Raw genomic sequence first — 20,008 nt, forward strand, 5'->3', positions numbered from 1 at the left:
CTTCAGACATAAGAGTGCTCAAGACCTCATGTGTGAGACCAGTGGAGCCCGTCCGAAACAGCATAGCATCTAGGATACGTCTTGCAACCCCAATTAGTCTCTCCCAAGAACCACCCATATGAGACGAGTGTGGGGGATTAAATATCCAAGTACATCCCTTGTCTGAGAGGTATTTGGTCAGTTCTGAGTCATTTGTGTCGATTCCCAGTTCCCTGCAGGCACCTATAAAGTTTGTACCTTGATCAGAGCGTAGCACTTTTGCTGGACCACGGATAGAGAAAAAAACGCCTCAGCGTGTTGATGAAGCTGGATGTGGACATGGAATCGATGAGCTCAATATGGACTGCTCTAGTAGACATACATGTAAAGAGCACCGCCCAGCGCTTGGAGTCTGCACTACCACCTCTAGTGTGACGAGTTATGACATTCCATGGTCCAAACACATCAAGTCCAACGCCGGTGAATGGTGGTTCAGATGTGAGTCTGTCTGCAGGCAAGTCAGCCATCTTTTGGTCAACTAACCTCCCTCTAATCTTGCGGCAGGATGATACTTGTGGATGATACCAGAGACCAGACGTTTGCTCCCAATAATCCAGAAGCCTGCTGCTCGAAAAGCTCCACAACAGCTAGCACAGCCACACACAGTTCTAGGCGTGGGATAGTGTGGGCCGGACGAGGGGCCAATTTTGATTTCCCCATGACAAATCCAACATGGCTTATTGACCTTCCGAGTCAATAACTCTCAGGTAGGCTACCGCTCCTATGGCTACTGTAGAGGCATCCAAAAAGATGTGTAGCTCTCTTCTTTGAGTGGTAGACAAGGAGACTGGGATGTAGGTCCGCTGAATATACATATGTTCCAACTCCATCAAAGATTCCTTCCACATTTTCCACTCCTCTTCTTTTTCTGTGGGAAGAGGGGCATCCCACTCACTCTGATCAGAAGAGAGTTCTCTGATTAAGGCTTTACCTTGCATTGTTATTGGAGCCACGAACCCAAGGGGGTCATAAAGACTATTCACTGTGGACAGGATGCCTCTCCGCGTAAAATGCTTCTCATTGTGGGACACCTGGAATGAAAAGCTGTCTGTTTCCAGGTTCCAGGAAAGTCCCAGACTCCGTTGAAAGGGGAGAGGATCCACTCCTAGGTCCAGATCTTTTGTACGGTCCTCCATAGGGAAGGCTTCCATAACTGTTTTCCTATTGGATGAAATCTTGTGTAGTTTCATGTTGGACTCCGCTAACATTGCTTGTGTTTTTCTTAAAATGTTGATAGCTTCTTCTGTAGTAGCTACTAATGTCAGCCCATCATCGACGTAGAAGTTCCTCACTACATATTGCTTGGGTTCTGACCCGTGTTCCTTCTCACCCTGTAGAGCTGCTCGTCTCATGCAGTAGATGGCTACGGCTGGTGAGGGGCTGTTCCCAAATACATGGACTTTCATCCTGTACTCAGTTATGTTTCTATCTGGATTGTTGTCTTCATACCAGAGAAACCTTAAGTAATCTCTGTGATCCTCACGTACACCAAAACAGTAAAACATTTGTTGCACATCTGCCGGTAGTGCAATGCAATCCTTGCGGAAACGCATTAGGACACCCAAGAGTGTGTTGTTTAAGTCTGGACCACTGAGCAGAACGTTGTTAAGTGACATGCCTTGACACTTAGCACTGGAGTCAAATACTACTCTTATTTGTTCAGGCTTTTGTGGATGGTAAACACCAAATATGGGCAGATACCAGCATTCTTTGTCTCCCTCTAGTGTCGGAGAAGGTTCGGCTTGGTCGTTATCCAGCATATTTTGCATGAAGTCAATAATATGACGCTTCATGTCACGCTTTTTGTCTAAAGTCCTGCAAAGTGATGTGAGACGGTTCATGGCCTGCTCCCTGTTATTAGGAAGGCGACGTCTAGTGGGGCGAAAGGGTAGTGGAGCCACCCAGTTGTTTCCATCATCCTGGAAAACCTGTTTGTCCATAATGTCCAAGAAGGCTTTGTCCTCCACTGATGGTGCTGGTTTATCATCGTCTTGTGTTTTGTCGAACACGGAACATCCCAGGCTGTGTTCACAGTTGTGCTTGGATCTTTCGAGTGCACTGTAGAGGGAGAGATGTGTTTCTGAGCTACGCTGTTGTAGTTCTCTTTTACCTGGATGATGTCAGGGCAAGGGCTCAGATAGGATGTGCGACCATTTTGAAGTATGTTTGTCCTGAACACGTTAACATTGGCTGGTCGGTGAGCCGTTCCCAGACAGACCTCACCCACGATGACCCACCCAAGGTCGAGTCGCTGTGCATAAGGAGTGTCGTGGGGCCCATTTATTTGCTCTCGTACCTTGTGTACCCTTAAGATGTCTCGTCCTAAGAGCAGGAGGATGGGAGCGTCTGGGTCCACAGCTGGAATTTTGTCCGCCACTGGTTGCAGATGGGGATGATGATACGCAATGTCGGGGGAGGGAATCTCCATCCTATCATCTGGCATCATGTCACACTCTATCAGAGTAGGGAGAGTGAGCTGCATGTGTCCATCTATAGACTCCACCATGAAGTTGATGGCTCTCCTGCCTGAAGTCTCTGTTACCCCAGAACAGGTCTTCATGGTGTATGGAGCAGAGTTGTCATTGTTGTTGAAGAGATTGAAAACCTCTGTCTTGGCCAGAGATTTGTTGCTCTGTTCATCAAGCACTACATACATTTTAACAGCTTTCTCTCTTTTCCCAGCTGGATAAGCTTTGACTAGGCATATTTTTGAACATGATCTTGGATTGACTGCCTCACCACAGATCTCCGTACACTTTGAGGTGACAGATAGAAGAGCATCATCACCTTGCTCCCCGCCATGCTCTTTCTCTGCTGTAGTGGTGTCTGTATTTGAAGGGGCTGGACCTGGATGCAGAGCAGCCAGATCTCTGTCGCTGTCACACTCAGAGCACTTGATTGACACCTTACAGTCTTTAGCTCTGTGCTGAGTTGACCCACAACATCGGAAACAAACGCCATTCTCTTTGAGATATGATTTGCGCTCATCTAGAGTTTTGTATCTAAACCCACAACAATTTTTAAGAGGATGAGGCTTGTTATGTATTGGGCAGTGATGGTCAGGGCTTTAAACCTTTGTCTTACTGGGTTTTGTTTGGTTGTCTGAGGGCTCTGATGACACATCTGTTTGTATACAGTCACAGGTGTCTTGCTGCTGTACCTGGCAGGTTTCTTCCTTTCATAGACACCTGGTTAGTTGAAGTGTAGAGGCTGAAACTGTGGTCGTTTCTAGTTTTCGCCTGGTTCCTGATGAATCTCGAGAAGAACGAGAATGGTGGGAATGCTACCCGATAGTCCTCCTTGTATTTGGATCCCTGTGCTATCCATTCTTCTTGTAAACTGAATGGAAGTTTCTCTGCTATAGGGTTTACCCCCCGAGATGTGTCCAGATAAGCGAGGCCTGGAAGGTACCCTTCTACTTTAGCACACTCCAGTTCGAGAAGAATGTCACCTAGTTCTCTTAGTTTGTGATTGTCTTTGTTAGCCAGTTTTGGAAAATCATAAATTTTCTTCAACAGTGCATTCTCGATCACTTTGGGTGTACCATAGCACTCTCCCAGTCATTGCCAGACCATGTTAAGCCCTGTTGTTACATTGAAAATATGGACAGATCTAATTCTCTTTGCTTGCTCAGATGACTCTGCCCCTAGCCACTTGGTAATTAGATCTAACTCTTCCCTGGCTGATAAATTCAAGTCTCAGTCGTATTGAGAAAGGATGCTTTCCATGCCCAATAATTTTCAGGCCGATCATCAAACTTCAGGAGTCCGGAACTCACCATCTCACAGCGTAGGAGGTACTTGATGAGGTCTGGTGCCACTTGTGACTCAGGGAAGCTTTGTGTGTGTGACTGAAAGTGGGCTTGTTTTCCATTTCCACCATGCTGCTGTTCATTCCTTTTGAATGGAGAGTCTCTGCTCATGCTCCGTTGTTTGCTACTTTCTAGATTGTGGCATGTAGCTGGGTCAACACTAAGCTCTTGTGTCTCCACTTCAAATGGAAGTTCAGCAAAGTAGGGCCTAGCATGTTGTTGCACATGCTCACATGTACGTTGGACTGGACTTAAGGGCTGTGTCCCTGTGTCTAGTTCTTTGCGAAGCTCTCTGCGTTCTGATCCTACAGCTTCTTCAAAGGCTGCAGCTTCAGCCAACGCAGCAGCAGCTGTTCTCTCAACTTGGAGAACATATAAACATGCTTCGAGGTCAGCTTTTTGCTTCAAATAGCTGGCCTCTATTTCCGCCTTTTGTTTCATCACAGAAGCTTCCTTCTCAGCATAGGAGACTTGAGCACGTGCTGCGTCCGCCTTGGTGCATGCTTTGATGGCTGCAGAACTCGCAGTTGAGGATCTGCTTGACTGTTTTGATGACCTTGATCTTGTAGACTGAGACTTGGTCCCAATGTGCTGAAGAGGCTCCTCCATCTCTCTCTGTCAAACACTTGGCTCTGGTTGTTGTATCGTAGACTGCTGGTCTTCCCTAGGAACAGAGGCTTTGTTGGCTGATGAACGTAGAAACATAACCACCGTGTGCGGTTATTATTGTGCTTGAGCCCGCCGTGATGATGGTTTTTCACTACTCTGCCCTTGAATTGCGTTCCCATGCAAAACTAGACAGATAGCTAACAACTAAATCTTCAATAAAACTCCCAAGGCGTGACTTTTCTTGAATTAATATATTGAAAGCGTTTATGTTGTGAAACTGCAAAATACAGAAAATAATATACGTTAGTATTCAATTCAAATCGAAATACTGTAGCTGTACATTATACATTTCAAGTTGAAGTTGCATGAAAATACAAAGCACGTGCCAAGGTACCATGCATCTGGCATGACGCCAAACCATGTAGCTAATTGTTACTCATATGGTAATTGGCTAACTCCTTTCATTACTCTAATGTACAACCATCTCTGTAGAATAACAAAGCATATTACACTAGAAACAGTAACAAAACTACAGTATTGAATATTTTACAATTCGTTTGCATGACGCACGAGCAAAGTAATACAGCTGATGGCACACATGAAAGGCAAGGCAATTTGTCTGAGTAAATGCAACCAACTAACACTGATATGTAAGCAACTCTATCAATATCAAGATTATCATCACTAGCTAAACGCTTGACTCGAACTTACAAACAAATATTTTCCGAGGCTGAAGCTGACAAGAAATAACTACACTGAAAGATCTGCACCGTAGCTTTGTTTTTAGCTGCTTCTATGCGTGCAGAACGAATTCTCTACTTCCTGTTTGTGTACAGTCTTTCTAAGTACCAGAAAGCTCCACTAGGGGGCGAATAACACCATGGAACACAATGAAAATCCACCTTAACCATTGTAATAAAATTATCTGTTACCTTCTAACAGGATGGCAGCACAACAGGTATAGACTAACAGTGAAATGCTTACTTATGTGCCCTTCCCAACAATACAGAAAGAAAGAAAATAGAGAAATAATAGACAAGTAATAACAGAAAATAATAAAAGTAATAATAAATGCACAATAAGTAATGATAACTTGTAACTTGTACACATATACACAGGGTACCAGTACCAACTCGCTGTGCAGTGGTACGAGGTAATTGAAGTAGATATTTACTTTTAACAAGGAATAAAGTGACTATGCAACAGGACAGATAATAAACAGTAGCAGCAGTGCATGTGATGAGTCAGAAAAGTTAGTGCAAAAAGGGCAAATAGTCTGGGTAGCTATTTGGTTAACTATTTAACAAACAATGTAGCAGTCTTATGGCTTGAGGATAGAAGACATAAGACTACTAAATAGTTAGTCCGGGTAGCTATGTGGTTAACTACACTGCTCAAAAAAATAAAGGGAACACTTAAACAACACAATGTAACTCCAAGTCAATCACACTTCTGTGAAATCAAACTGTCCACTTAGGAAGCAACACTGATTGACAATAAATTTCACATGCTGTTGTGCAAATGGAATAGACAACAGGTGGAAATTATAGGCAATTAGCAAGACACCCCCAATAAAGGAGTGGTTCTGCAGGTGGGGACCACAGACCACTTCTCAGTTCCTATGCTTCCTGGCTGATGTTTTGGTCACTTTTGAATGCTGGCGGTGCTTCACTCTAGTGGTAGCATGAGATGGAGTCTACAACCCACACAAGTGGCTCAGGTAGTGCAGCTCATCCAGGATGGCACATCAATGCGAGCTGTGGCAAGAAGGTTTGCTGTGTCTGTCAGCGTAGTGTCCAGAGCATGGAGGCGCTACCAGGAGACAGGCCAGTACATCAGGAGACGTGGAGGAGGCCGTAGGAGGGCCACAAACCAGCAGCAGGACCGCTACCTCCGCCTTTGTGCAAGGAGGAGCAGGAGAAGCACTGCCAGAGCCCTGCAAAATGACCTCCAGCAGGCCACAAATGTGCATGTGTCTGCTCAAACGGTCAGAAACAGACTCCAACACCGTGCAGGGACGTTTGGCATTTGCCAGAGAACACCAAGATTGGCAAATTCGCCACTGGCGCCCTGTGCTCTTCACAGATGAAAGCAGGTTCACACTGAGCACGTGACAGACATGACAGAGTCTGGAGACACCGTGGAGAACGTTCTGCTGCCTGCAACATCCTCCAGCATGACCGGTTTGGCGGTGGGTCAGTCATGGTGTGGGGTGGCATTTCTTTGGGGGGCTGCACAGCCCTCCATGTGCTCGCCAGAGGTAGCCTGACTGCCATTAGGTACCGAGATGAGCTCCTCAGACCCCTTGTGAGACCATATGCTGGTGCGGTTGGCCCTGGGTTCCTCCTAATGCAAGACAATGCCAGACTACATATGGCTGGAGTGTGTCAGCAGTTCCTGTAAGAGGAAGGCATTGATGCTATGGACTGGCCCGCCCGTTCCCCAGACCTGAATCCAATTGAGGACATCTGGGACATCATGTCTCGCTCCATCCACCAACGCCACGTTGCACCACAGACTGTCCAGGAGTTGGCGGATGCTTTAGTCCAGGTCTGGGAGGAGATCCCTCAGGAGACCATCCGCCACCTCATCAGGAGCATGCCCAGGCGTTGTATGGAGGTCATACAGGCACGTGGAGGCCACACACACTACTGAGCCTCATTTTGACTTGTTTTAAGGACATTACATCAAAGTTGGATCAGCCTGTAGGGTGGTTTTCCACTTTCATTTTGAGTGTGACTCCAAATCCAGACCTCCATGGGTTGATAAATTGGATTTCCATTGATTATTTTTGTGTGATTTTGTTGTCAGCACATTCAACTATGTAAAGAAAAAAGTATTTAATAAGATTATTTCTTTCATTCAGATCTAGGATGTGTTGTTTAAATGTTCCTTTTATTTTTTTGAGCAGTATATTTAACTATCTGCATTTAACTTTTTGACTGATCATATATGCTGCTGCTGCTATTTCTTTATTCAAATCAAGTCTATTTAACTGTTGTCGTGACAACACAACTAAGAGAATAACCTAACCTAAAAATAAAACACTGTTTTGAATAGAAACATTTTCCTGAAACATTTGTAGTATTATCAGATGCCCCCACGGCCAACACTAGTCACAATGGACTTGTTTTGTCCATCAAGCCTTTGATAGCCATGTTATTAACGCCATAGAACTGCCCCTTGATTCTAATGATAATTTAATGAGCGATTGTATGATCATTATTTGACCAGGCTCCTCTCCTCCTTGTCCTTCTCTCTCTCCTCCTCTCTCCTCGTCTCTCTCCTTTACTCACTCTATTCCTATCCTCCTTTCCACAGGTGTCTCTGGGGTTAGTGCACGTCCGTGCCTCCCACATCTTCTGGCCGCCCAATCGGTGCAGAGGATCTAGCCGTCCCTCCCTCCAGAGCAGAGACCCCTGCTGAACTGGCACGTGGACACAACAGAGGAGGAGGAAGACTGAGGAGAGGCTTACTCATGGCCATATATATACTGTACCTACCTACACACTTTCTCTCTTTCTGTCATACATGTGAACATGTCACAGTCCTTTCATAGTCAAATCTTTTCAGTCTCCTGAAGGGGAAAATATGTTGTCGTGCCCTCTTCACGAGAGTCTTGGTGTCTTTGGACCATGATATTTTGTTGGTGATATGGACACCAAGGAACTTGAAACTCTCGACCTACTCCACTACAGCCCCGTTGATGTGAATGGGGGTGTGTTCGGCCTTCCTTTTCCTGTATTCCACAATCAACTCCTTTGTCTTGTGCCAGGTCTCTGACCTACTCCCTATAGGCTGTCTCATCGTTGTCGGTGATCAGGCCTACCGATGTTGTGTCGTCAGCAAACTTAAAGATGGTGTTGGAGTCGTGCTTGGCCACGCAGTCATGGGTGAACAGGGAGTACAGGAGGGGACTAAGCACGCACCACTGAGGTGCCCCCGTGTTGAGGATTAGCGTGGCAGATGTGTTGTTGCCTACCCTTACCACCTGGGGGCGGCCGTCAGGAATTCCAGAATCCAGTTGCAGAGGGAGGTGTTTAGTCCCAGGGTCCTTAGCTTAGTGATGAGCTTTGTAGACACTATGGTGTTGAACGCTGAGCTGTAGTCAATGAACAGCATTCTCATATAGGTGTTCCCCGTGGCCTTGTAAATGTTGGCCCGTTTATCTTTTTAAGGTATAGGGGGCAGTATTTTCATTTTTGGATGAAAAGCGTGCCCAGAGTAAACTGCCTAATACTTGGGCCCAGAGTCAAATATTTGCATATTATTAGTAGATTTGGATAGAAAACACTCTGAAGTTTCTAAAACTGTTTGAATGATGTCTGAGTATAACAGAACTCATATGGCAGGCAAAACCCTGAGAAAAATCCAACCAGGAAGTGGGAAATCTGATGCTTGTAGTTTTTCAAGTCATTGCCTATCTAACACACAGTGACCTAGGGTTCATTTTGCATTTCCTAAGGCTTCCACTAGATATCATCAGTCTTTAGAACCTTGTTTCAGGCTTTTGCAGTAAACAGAGAGCGAACAAGAAGGCCGGGAAGTTGGTGACTCAGAAAATGACATGACTTCAGTGGCGCGCATTCACATGATGAGGTAGCTGTGTTCCATAACATTTTTCAAGACATTGGAATCGTCCGGAATATTATTTAAGTTTTATGTTAAAAAGGCCCTAATGATTGATGCTATACAACGTTTGACATGTTTCTACGAACGTAAATCTAACTTTTTTTAACTTTTCGTCGTGAAATTTTCTGCGCGCTTCCTACATTTGGAGTAGCTTACTGAACGCGCAAACAACAAGGAGGTATTTGGACATAAATTATGGACTTTATTGAACCAAACAAGATTTATTGTGGGCCTAGGATTCCTGAGAGTGCATTCTGATGAAGATCATCAAAGATACGTGAATATTTACAATGCTATTCATGATTTTAGATGACTCCAAAATGGCGGGTATCTGTATTGCTGGTTTGGTTTTCTGAGCGCTGTACTCAGATTATTGCAAAGTGTGCTTTCCCCGTGAAGCTTTTTTGAAATCTGTCACAACGGTTGTATTAAGGAGATGTTTATCTATAATTCTTTGAATAACAGTTGAATATTTTATCAACGTTTATGATGAGTATTTTTGTAAATTGTTGTGTTCATTCACCGGAAGTTTTGGAGGCAAAATATTTTCTGAACATCACGCGCCAATGTACATTTTTTTGGGGGGATATAAATATGAATTTTATCGAACAAAACATACATGTATTGTGTAACATTGAGTCCTAGGAGTGTCATCTGATGAAGATCGTCAAAGGTTAGTGCTTAATTTTAGCTGTATTTCTGGTTTTTGTGACGCCTCTCCTGCTTGGAAAATGGCTGTGTGGTTTTTCTTGTTGACGCTCTGTCCTAACATAATCTAACTTTATACTTTCGCCGTAAAGCCTTTTTGAAATCGGACAATGTGGTTGGATTAAGGACAAGTGTATCTTTAAAATGGTGTAAAATAGTTATGTTTGAGAAATTTGAATTATGAGATTTTGTTGTTTTGAATTTGCCGCCCTGATATTTTGTCCCACGTAGCCCATAGAAGTTAAAGGTCTTAACCACATCAGCTACGGAGAGCATGATCACACAGTCGTCCGGAATAGCTGGTGCTCTCATGCAAGCTTCAGTTTTGCTTTCCTCGAAGTGAGCATAAAAGGCATTTAGCTCATCTGGGAGGCTTGCGTCACTGGGCAGCTTGCGGCTGGGTTTCCCTTTGTAGTCCGTAATAGTTTACAAGCCCTGCCACATCAGACGAGTGTCAGAGCCAGTGTAGTAGGATTCAATCTTAGTCCTGTACTGATGCTTTTCCTGTTTGATGGGTCGTCTGAGGGCATAGCGGGATTTCTTATAAGCGTCCGGATTAGTTTCCCGCTCCTTGAAAGCGGCAGCTCTAGCCTTCAGCTCAGTGTGGATGTTGCCTGTAATCCATGACTTCTGGTTGGGATATGTACGTACGGTCACTGTGGGGATGACATCGTCGATGCACTTATTGATTGACTAACGTCGGTCCCGGAGCTAACATCAATTATTCCGGAGCTAGCCAGCTGAAGAGTTCCATCAGCCACTCCTGGCCTACAATCACCTATCCGGACCCGTTTTATTGCCGATGCGGAGCCCCATCGGGCCTTCACGACTGGACTACTGACGTTATCTGGCAGAGGGAGTTATCCAACTGGCCCCTCCATCGCGACGTAACCTGAACGCCCATCTGCGGCCAGCTAATCGTTAGCTCTCTTATTGGCTGCTATCTGAATAGGTCTATCGGCCAATTTTCTTGGGCCACTATAACTTTAACTATTTTGCCAATTGGATTGGTCCCTTCTACCACACGGAACCCTACTAATCTACCGACGGAAACGCACGAGGTGGCTAAAAACAGACTATATTCTGACAACTTGCTACCCATGGCCCGGCTAGCTGTCTGAATCGCCGTGACCGCAACCGACCTCACTACTCACTGGACCCTTTTGATCACTTGGCTTAGCAAGCCTCTCATTAATGTCAAGATGCCTTGTCCATTGCTGTTCTGGTTAGTGTTTATTGGCTTATTTCACTGTAGAGCCTCTAGCCCTGCTCATTATACCTTATCCAACCTCTCAGTTCCACCACCCACACATGCGATGACATCCCCTGGTTTCAATGATGTTCCTAGAGACAATATCTCTCTCATCATCACTCAATGCCTAGGTTTAACTCCACTGTATTCACATCCTACCATACCTTTGTCTGTACATTATACCTTGAAGATATTTTATCGCCCCCAGAAACCTGCTCCTTTTACTCTCTGTTCCGGACGTCCTAGATGACCAATTCTCATAGCTAGCTCCACTCCTATTCCCCAGGCGCTCTCTTTTGATGACTTCTGTAACCGTAATAGCCTTGGTTTCATGCATGTTAACATTAGAAGCCTCCTCCCTAAGATTGTTTTATTCACTACTTTACCCGGATGTCCTAGCCGTGTCTGAATCCTGGCTTAGGAAGACCACCAAAAACTCTGAAATCTCCATCCCTAACTACAACATTTTCAGACAAGATAGAATGGCCAAAGGGGGCGGTGTTGCAATCTACTGCAGAGATAGCCTGCAGAGTTCTGTCCTACTATCCAGGTCTGTACCCAAACAATTTGAACTTCTACTTTTAAAAATCCACCTTTCTAAAAACAAGTCTCTCACCATTGCCGCCTGCTATAGACCACCCTCTGCACCCCAGCTGTGCTCTGGACACCATATGTGAACTGATTGCCCCCCATCTATCTTCAGAGCTCGTGCTGGTAGGTGACCTAAACTGGGACATGCTTAACACCCCAGCCATCCTACAATCTAATCTTGATGCCCTCAATCTCACACAAATTATCAATGAACCTACCAGGTACCACCCCAAAGCCGTAAACACGGGCACCCTCATAGATATCATCCTAACCAACTTGCCCTATAAATACACCTCTGCTGTTTTCAACCAAGATCTCAGCGATCACTGCCTCATTGCCTGCATCCGTAATGGGTCCGCGGTCAAACGACCTCCACACATCACTGTCAAACGCTCCCTGAAACTCTTCAGCAAGCAGGCCTTTCTAATCGACCTGGCCCGGGTATCCTGGAAGGATATTGACCTCATCCATTCAGTAGAGGATGCCTGGTTATTTTTTTAAGTGCCTTCCTCACCATCTTAAATAAGCATGCCCCATTCAAGAAATGTAGAACCAGGAACAGATATAGCCCTTGGTTCTCTCCAGACCTGACTGACCAACACAAAAACATCCTGTGACGTTCTGCATTAGCATCGAACAGCCCCAGTGATATGCAACTTTTCAGGGAAGTTAGAAACCAATATACACAGGCAGTTAGAAAAGCTAAGGCTAGCTTTTTCAAGCTGAAATTTGCTTCCTGCAACACACACTCAAAAAAGCACCTCCTCCCAGCTGCCCACTGCACTGAGGATAGGAAACTCTGTCACCACCGATAAATCCACTATAATTGAGAATTTCAATAAGCATTTTTCTACGGCTGGCCATGCTTTCCACCTGGCTACTCCTACTCCGGTCAACAGCACTGCACCCCCCACAGCACCTCGCCCAAGCCTTCCCCATTTCTCCTTCTCCCAAATCCAGTCAGCTGATGTTCTGAAAGAGCTGCAAAATCTGGACCCCTACAAATCAGCCGGGCTAGACAATCTGGACCCTTTCTTTCTAAAATGATCTGCCGAAATTGTTGCAACCCCTATTACTAGCCTGTTCAACCTCTCTTTCGTGTCGTCTGAGATTCCCAAAGATTGGAAAGCAGCTGCGGTCATCCCCCTCTTCAAAGGGGGGACACTCTTGACCCAAACTGCTACAGACCTATATCTATCCTACCCTGCCTTTCTAAAGTCTTCGAAAGCCAAGTCAACAAACAGATTACCGACCATTTCGAATCCCACCGCACCTTCTCCGCTATGCAATCTGGTTTCAGAGCTGGTCATGGGTGCACCTCAGCCACGCTCAAGGTCCTAAACAATATCTTAACCGCCATCGATAAGAAACAATACTGTGCAGCCGTATTCATTGACCTGGCCAAGGCTTTCGACTCTGTCAATCACCACATCCTCATCGGCAGACTCAATAGCCTTGGTTTCTCAAATGATTGCCTCGCCTGGTTCACCAACTACTTCTCTGATAGAGTTCAGTGTGTCAAATCGGAGGGCCTGTTGTCCGGGCCTCTGGCAGTCTCTATGGGGGTGCCACAGGGTTCAATTCTTGGGCCGATTTTTTTCTCTGTATACATCAATGATGTCGCTCTTGCTGCTGGTGAGTCTCTGATCCACCTCTACGCAGACGACACCATTCTGTATACTTCTGGCCCTTCTTTGGACACTGTGTTAACTACCCTCCAGACAAGCTTCAATGCCATACAACTCTCCTTCCGTGGCCTCCAACTGCTCTTAAATGCAAGTAAAACTAAATGCATGCTCTTCAACCGATCGCTGCCTGCACCTGCCCGCCCGTCCAGCATCCCTAATCTGGAGGGTCCTGACTTAGAATATGTGGACAACTACAAATACCTAGGTGTCTGGTTAGACTGTAAACTCTCCTTCCAGACTCACATCAAACATCTCCAATCCAAAGTTAAATCTAGAATTGGCTTCCTTTTCGCAACAAAGCATCTTTCACTCATGCTGCCAAACATACCCTCGTAAAAATGACCATCCTACCGATCCTCGACTTCGGCGATGTCATTTACAAAATAGCCTCCAATACCCTACTCAATAAATTGGATGCAGTCTATCACAGTGCCAACCGTTTTGTCACCAAAGCCCCATATACTACCCACCACTGCGACCTGTACGCTCTCGTTGGCTGGCCCTCGCTTCATACTCGTCGCCAAACCCACTGGCTCCAGGTCATCTACAAGACCCTGCTAGGTAAAGCCCCGCCTTATCTCAGCTCACTGGTCACCATAGCAGCACCCACTCATAGCATGCGCTCCAGCAGGTATATCTCACTGGTCACCCCCAAAGCCAATTCCTACTTTGGCCGCCTTTCCTTCCAGTTCTCTGCTGCCAATGACTGGAACGAACTGCAAAAATCTCTGAAGCTGGAGACTCATATCTCCCTCACTAGCTTTAAGCACAGCTGTCAGAGCAGCTCACAGATCACTGCACCTGTACATAGCCCATCTGTAAACAGCCCATCTATCTACCTACCTCATCCCCATACTGTATTTATTTATTTATCTTGCTCCTTTGCACCCCAGTATCTCTACTTGCACATTCATCTTCTGCACATCTACCATTCCAGTGTTTAATTGCTATATTGTAATTACTTCGCCACCATGGCCTATTTATTGCCTTAACTTACCTCGTTTGCACTCACTGTATATAGACTTGTTGTTTCCTTTTGTTCTACCGTATTATTGACTGTATGTTTTGTTTATTCCATGTGTAACTCTGTGTTGTTGTATGTGTCGAATTGCTACGCTTTATCCTGGCCAGGTCGCAGTTGCAAATGAGAACTTGTTCTCAACTAGCCTACCTGGTTAAATAAAGGTGACATTTAAAAAAAAAAAAATAGTGTGTACTACAGCTTATCATGAGGTACTCTACCTCAGGCGAGCAATACCTCAAGACTTCCTTAATATTAGACATCATGCGCCAGCTGTTATTGACAAATACACACACCCCCACCCCTCGTCTTACCAGACGTAGCTGTTCTGTCCTGCCGATTCACGGAAAACCCAGCCAACTGTATATTATCCGTGTTGTCATTCAGCCACGACTCTGGAAACATAAGATATTACAGTTTTAATGTCCCGTTGGTAGGATAGTCTCGAACAGTGATCATTCAGTTTCTTCTCCAGTGATTGCATGTTGGCCAATAAAATGGATGGTAGAGGCGGGTTACCCACTCGCCGACGAAGTCTCACAAAGCACCCCGATCTCCGCCTCCTGTATTTCCCTCTTTTCTTCACGCTAATGACGGTATTTGGGCCTGGTCTCGGAGAAGCAGTATATCCTTCACGTTGGACTCATTAAAGAAAAATCTTTGTCCAGTTTGAGGTGAGTAATCGCTGTTCCAGAAGCTCTTTTTGGTCATAAGAGACGGTAGCAGCAACATTATGTACAAAATAAGTTACAAACAATGCGAAAAAAACACACAAAATAGCACAGTTGGTTAGGAACCCATAAAATGGCAGCCATCCGCTCCGGCACCATTATGTACATACTAAGTGCAATTCGAGAGGAAGTTGTAATCATGGTGTTTAGTGTATCCTGTGATATGCATTAATAACAACAACAACCTGCAATTTTGTATGCGTTTGTGTTAGTTTTTGTTTCATTTCCAACATACCAGTAAATCTTAAAGGCACACTCAACAACATGACATCATCATACACAAAGGAGTGACTTCCTACTTACAGACAACATCAACAACAACATCAACAAATTGTGTTTTGACAGATTTGAATTATGTAATTTTTGTTGGCTGTTGTAGGTAGGAAGTCATATGTCAAATTGTAGAGAGTACCTTTAATTTACCTTTAACGTTACAATGCTATTGTGCTGACATGATGAAAGTGTTTACTGCCAAGAGAGATCTTCCACTGCTTGTGAGTACACTCATAGAAAAAAAGGTGCTATCTTTAACCTAAAAGGATTCTTCGTCTGTCCTTATAGGATAACCTGTTGAAGAACCCTTTTTGGTTCCATTTAGAACCCTTTCCCTAGAGGGTTCTCCTATGGGGACAGCCAAATAACCCTTTTGGAACCCTTTTTTCTAAGAGCGTAGGCTATGTTTTATTATTATTATTATAGTATTTCTTCTGAAACCTCAGATCCATGTTCAGTCCCTACATGACATATTTGTTTGAACTGATAATTTGACTTCAATAGACTGCAACAGAGAAAAGGAAGTTCACTACAATTGAGGTTTTATTCATGCATTTCGGAGCCAGAAAAAACGGATTTACATAAAACCGATTGATGAACTCTTCTTCTAGCAAATTTAGCAAATGTAGCTAAATGGTTGTTGTTGACTTTGCGATGGGAACAGCTATGTCTGGCATGAGACTGGCACATAGAAGAAAGTCTCATTGTAGGTGTCTTCGGCCCTCCCACTGAGTCAACACACACAGTGCTGTGATGATAAAATATGCATAATTACTCAACAGAGAACCATCTTTTAATAGTCTGAAATGGAATACTGTAATATTTCCAGTCCCAAGATCATAAATTCCTGTAAATCCATGGAAACACAAATATCTGTATGCACACCAATGGCATAGCAATTTGTCCCAATGCTTATTTTTAATAATAAACACATTTGAGTTGTTTCTACCATATTTCATTGTATTAGCTAAGAAGCATGTATATCCAACATAGTGTTTGTACTACAGACTGATGACTTAAAGCTCCTTTGAACTGTTGAATTATTACTTGCCTCTACCATGTTTACAAAAAGCTGAAAAGGCTGGCCTCTTCATAATCTTATATTTCGTTACCTTGCCAACACACCATGCATGCTGTAGCTGCTACCATACTCGGGTCCTCTTGGTGAGAAATGCCCTTATTTAGGCTGCTAGGATACTCGGGTCCTCTTGGTGAGAAATGCCCTTATTTAGGCTGCTAGGATACTCGGGTCCTCTTGGTGAGAAATGCCCTTATTTAGGCTGCTAGGATACTCGGGTCCTCTTGGTGAGAAATGCCCTTATTTAGGCTGCTAGGATACTCGGGTCCTCTTGGTGAGAAATGCCCTTATTTAGGCTGCTAGGATACTCTGGTCCTCTTGGTGAGAAATGCCCTTATTTAGGCTGCTAGGATACTCTGGTCCTCTTGGTGAGAAATGCCCTTATTTAGGCTGCTAGGATACTCGGGTCCTCTTGGTGAGAAATGCCCTTATTTAGGCTGCTAGGATACTCGGGTCCTCTTGGTGAGAAATGCCCTTATTTAGGCTGCTAGGATACTCTGGTCCTCTTGGTGAGAAATGCCCTTATTTAGGCTGCTAGGATACTCTGGTCCTCTTGGTGAGAAATGCCCTTATTTAGGCTGCTAGGATACTCGGGTCCTCTTGGTGAGAAATGCCCTTATTTAGGCTGCTACCATACTCGGGTCCTCTTGGTGAGAAATGCCCTTGTTTAGGCTGCTAGGATACTCGGGTCCTCTTGGTGAGAAATGCCCTTATTTAGGCTGCTAGGATACTCGGGTCCTCTTGGTGAGAAATGCCCTTATTTAGGCTGCTAGGATACTCGGGTCCTCTTGGTGAGAAATGCCCTTATTTAGGCTGCTAGGATACTCGGGTCCTCTTGGTGAGAAATGCCCTTATTTAGGCTGCTAGGATACTCGGGTCCTCTTGGTGAGAAATGCCCTTATTTAGGCACACAACCAACTGACTCAGGAAATAATCTTTAGAAAAACATCTTCTGCTCTGCTGTCACTGGAGAGAAAGACAAAGACAGAGAGACGGAGACAGCGAGACAGAGAGAGAGACAAGACAGAGAGAGTGACAGACAGAGAGAGAGACGGGAGACCCGAGAAAAAGAGGCATCCACCTTCCATTCAGAATTGTTTTTATCCACAATTTATGGTCTGTTCAGGATGTGTTGTCTCGCTGACAAATACATTAAATCATACGCAGTGAGATTTTATGCATGAAGTGATTTAAGAATTCTGACAGAATGGTATATCCTGAGATAATAGGAGCATCAGTCAGCCATATGTCAGTATGACGTCTCTACTCCTCAAGGACAGTTCCTTTCTGCTGCTTATTAGTATGTTATTGCTGACCGATGTTGTGTCTATCTTCACTGTTCCTTCGTCCCCTGAGGGTTGCATTACAATACAATATTGTATAACTACAATAGTATTACCTTACACCAATATGCCACAGCCAATCTTAAAGTGAGAATACCTTGAGAACAATAACAAAGAGATGAGTCATTGTTAAACTCTGAACGTTACAATGAGCAGAGGGGAATAAAAACCAATCATTGAAGAAACAATTCTCCAATATGTTCATACATATTCCAATCGTTTTTGGCCTGGTATTGCCCCTTGTCGGTTTTACCTACTCTGTAATGAAATCTTGAGGCAGTCAGTGACGCGCCATGTCTCATTTGACCATTTGATTGCTCCTCTCTTAGATACGGTCTTGACCAGCTTGAAATGCAATTATGCTAATCGGAGAGCGTCCAGGGTCACTCCAGCACTTTGGAGCTCATACCTTGCCTCAGAATGCCCCCCCCCCCCCCCCCACCACACCCCAAAGGCGTTTAGATTATCGAGAGGCATATCCTCTGGCCCTGTAATAGATATTAAACAGTGAGTGGCTCCTGTATGTAGAGGAGCGCAGGGAATTAACCTTCCTTCAACTGAGGTCACACCACCACCATACTGTGCATGGTACAGTAGGAGGCTAGGAGCAGTACAATTGTCTCTTTTACTTTAAATTAACCTTGACGTGGTGGTTTGTGCTCCTGGTCCACAAGGCTCAAAGCAGCAGGAGCAACCAGTCCTTTATTGTAATAAAAGGATGTGGGAGAAACCGGCGCTTTAAGTCATGTTTGACCCCTAACAAGTGGTCTAACTCCTCAAGATGAGTAGGAGTGTTTGCTGTGGGATATTAATATTGTATTGTGTATGGTGCTACAGTGTGGTGAGCAAAGCAGAGCGGAGCAAGGTTTTACTGCTAACCTACAAAGCATTACATGGGCTTGCTCCTACCTATCTTTCCGATTTGGTCCTGTCGTACATACCTACACGTACGCTACGGTCACAAGACACAGGCCACCTTATTGTCCCTAGAATTTCTAAGCAAACAGCTGGAGGCAGGGCTTTCTCCTATAGAGCTCCATTTTTATGGAATGGTCTGCCTATCCATGTGAGAGACGCAGACTCTGTCTCTTCAGTAGTTCCTATGATTGAGTGTAGTCTGGCCCAGGAGTGTGAAGGTGAACGTAAAGGCGCTGGAGCAACGAACCACCCTTGCTGTCTCTGCCTTGCCGGTTCCCCTCTCTCCACTGGGATTCTCTGCCTCTAACCCTATTACAGGGGCTGAGTCACTGGCTTACTGGTGCTCTTCCATGCCATCCCTAGGAGGGGTGCGTCACTTGAGTGGGTTGAGTCACTGACGCGATCTTCCTGTCCGGGTCAGTGACTCCTGTCCGGGTTGACCTGCTGTGGGGGAGATTTTCATGGGCTATACTCGGCCTTGTCTCAGGACGGTAAATTGGTGGTTGGAGATATCCCTCTAGTGGTGTGGGGGCTGTGCTTTGGCAAAGTGGGTGGAGTTTTATCCTGCCTGTTTGGCCCTGTCCGGGGGTATCGTCGGACAGGGCCACAGTGTCTCCCGACCCCTCCTGTCTCAGCCTCCAGTATTTATGCTGCAATGGTTTATGTTTCAGGGGTCTAGGGCCAGTCTGTTATATCTGGAGTATTTCTCCTGTCTTATCCAGTGTCCTGTGTGAATTTAAGTATGCTCTCTCTTTTTCTCTCTCTCTCAGAGGACCTGAGCCCTAGGACCATGCCTCAGGACTACCCGGCCTGATGACTCCTTGCTGTCCCCAGTCCACCTGGTCATGCTGCTGCTCCAGTTTCAACTGTTCTGCCTGCGGCTATGGAACCCTGACCTGTTCACCAGACGTCCTACCTGTCCCAGACCTGCTGTTTTCAACTCTCTAGAGACAGCAGGAGCAGTAGAGATACTCTCAATGATCGGCTATGAAAAGCCAACTGACATTTACTTCTGAGGTGCTGACCTGTTGCACCCTCTACAACCCCTGTGATTATTATTATTTGACCCTGCTGGTCATCTATGAACATTTGAACATCTTGACCATGTTCTGTTATAATCTCCACAGCCAGAAGAGAACTGGCCACCCCTCATAGCCTGGTTCCTCTCTAGGTTTTTTCCTAGGTTCTGGCCTTTCTAGGGAGTTTTTCCTAGCCACTGTGCTTCTACACCTGCATTGCTTGCTGTTTGGGGTTTTAGGCTAGGTTTCTGTACAGCACTTTGTGACTTCAGCTGATGTAAGAAGGGCTTTATAA

At 45.1% G+C, this 20,008-nt stretch overlaps 1 long non-coding RNA gene and 1 pseudogene across 1 annotated transcript; one reads left to right on the forward strand and one right to left on the reverse strand.

Moving 5' to 3' along the window:
* LOC115196617 (mitochondrial inner membrane protease subunit 2-like) overlaps positions 1 to 7,980 on the forward strand; it is a 237,253-nt pseudogene extending 229,273 nt beyond the window's left edge.
* A 7,900-nt stretch (positions 7,981 to 15,880) lies between these two features.
* Positions 15,881 to 18,187, reverse strand: LOC115197505 (uncharacterized). Its single transcript, XR_003879022.1, has 2 exons — positions 16,468 to 18,187; positions 15,881 to 16,103 (listed from the first exon to the last, which is right to left on the reverse strand). It is a non-coding gene; the product is annotated as an uncharacterized LOC115197505 (long non-coding RNA).
* Between the last annotated feature and the right edge of the window lie 1,821 nt (positions 18,188 to 20,008).

The sequence above is a fragment of the Salmo trutta genome, chromosome 7 (genome assembly GCF_901001165.1).
Source record: "Salmo trutta chromosome 7, fSalTru1.1, whole genome shotgun sequence".
Taxonomy (NCBI): Eukaryota; Metazoa; Chordata; class Actinopteri; order Salmoniformes; family Salmonidae; genus Salmo; species Salmo trutta.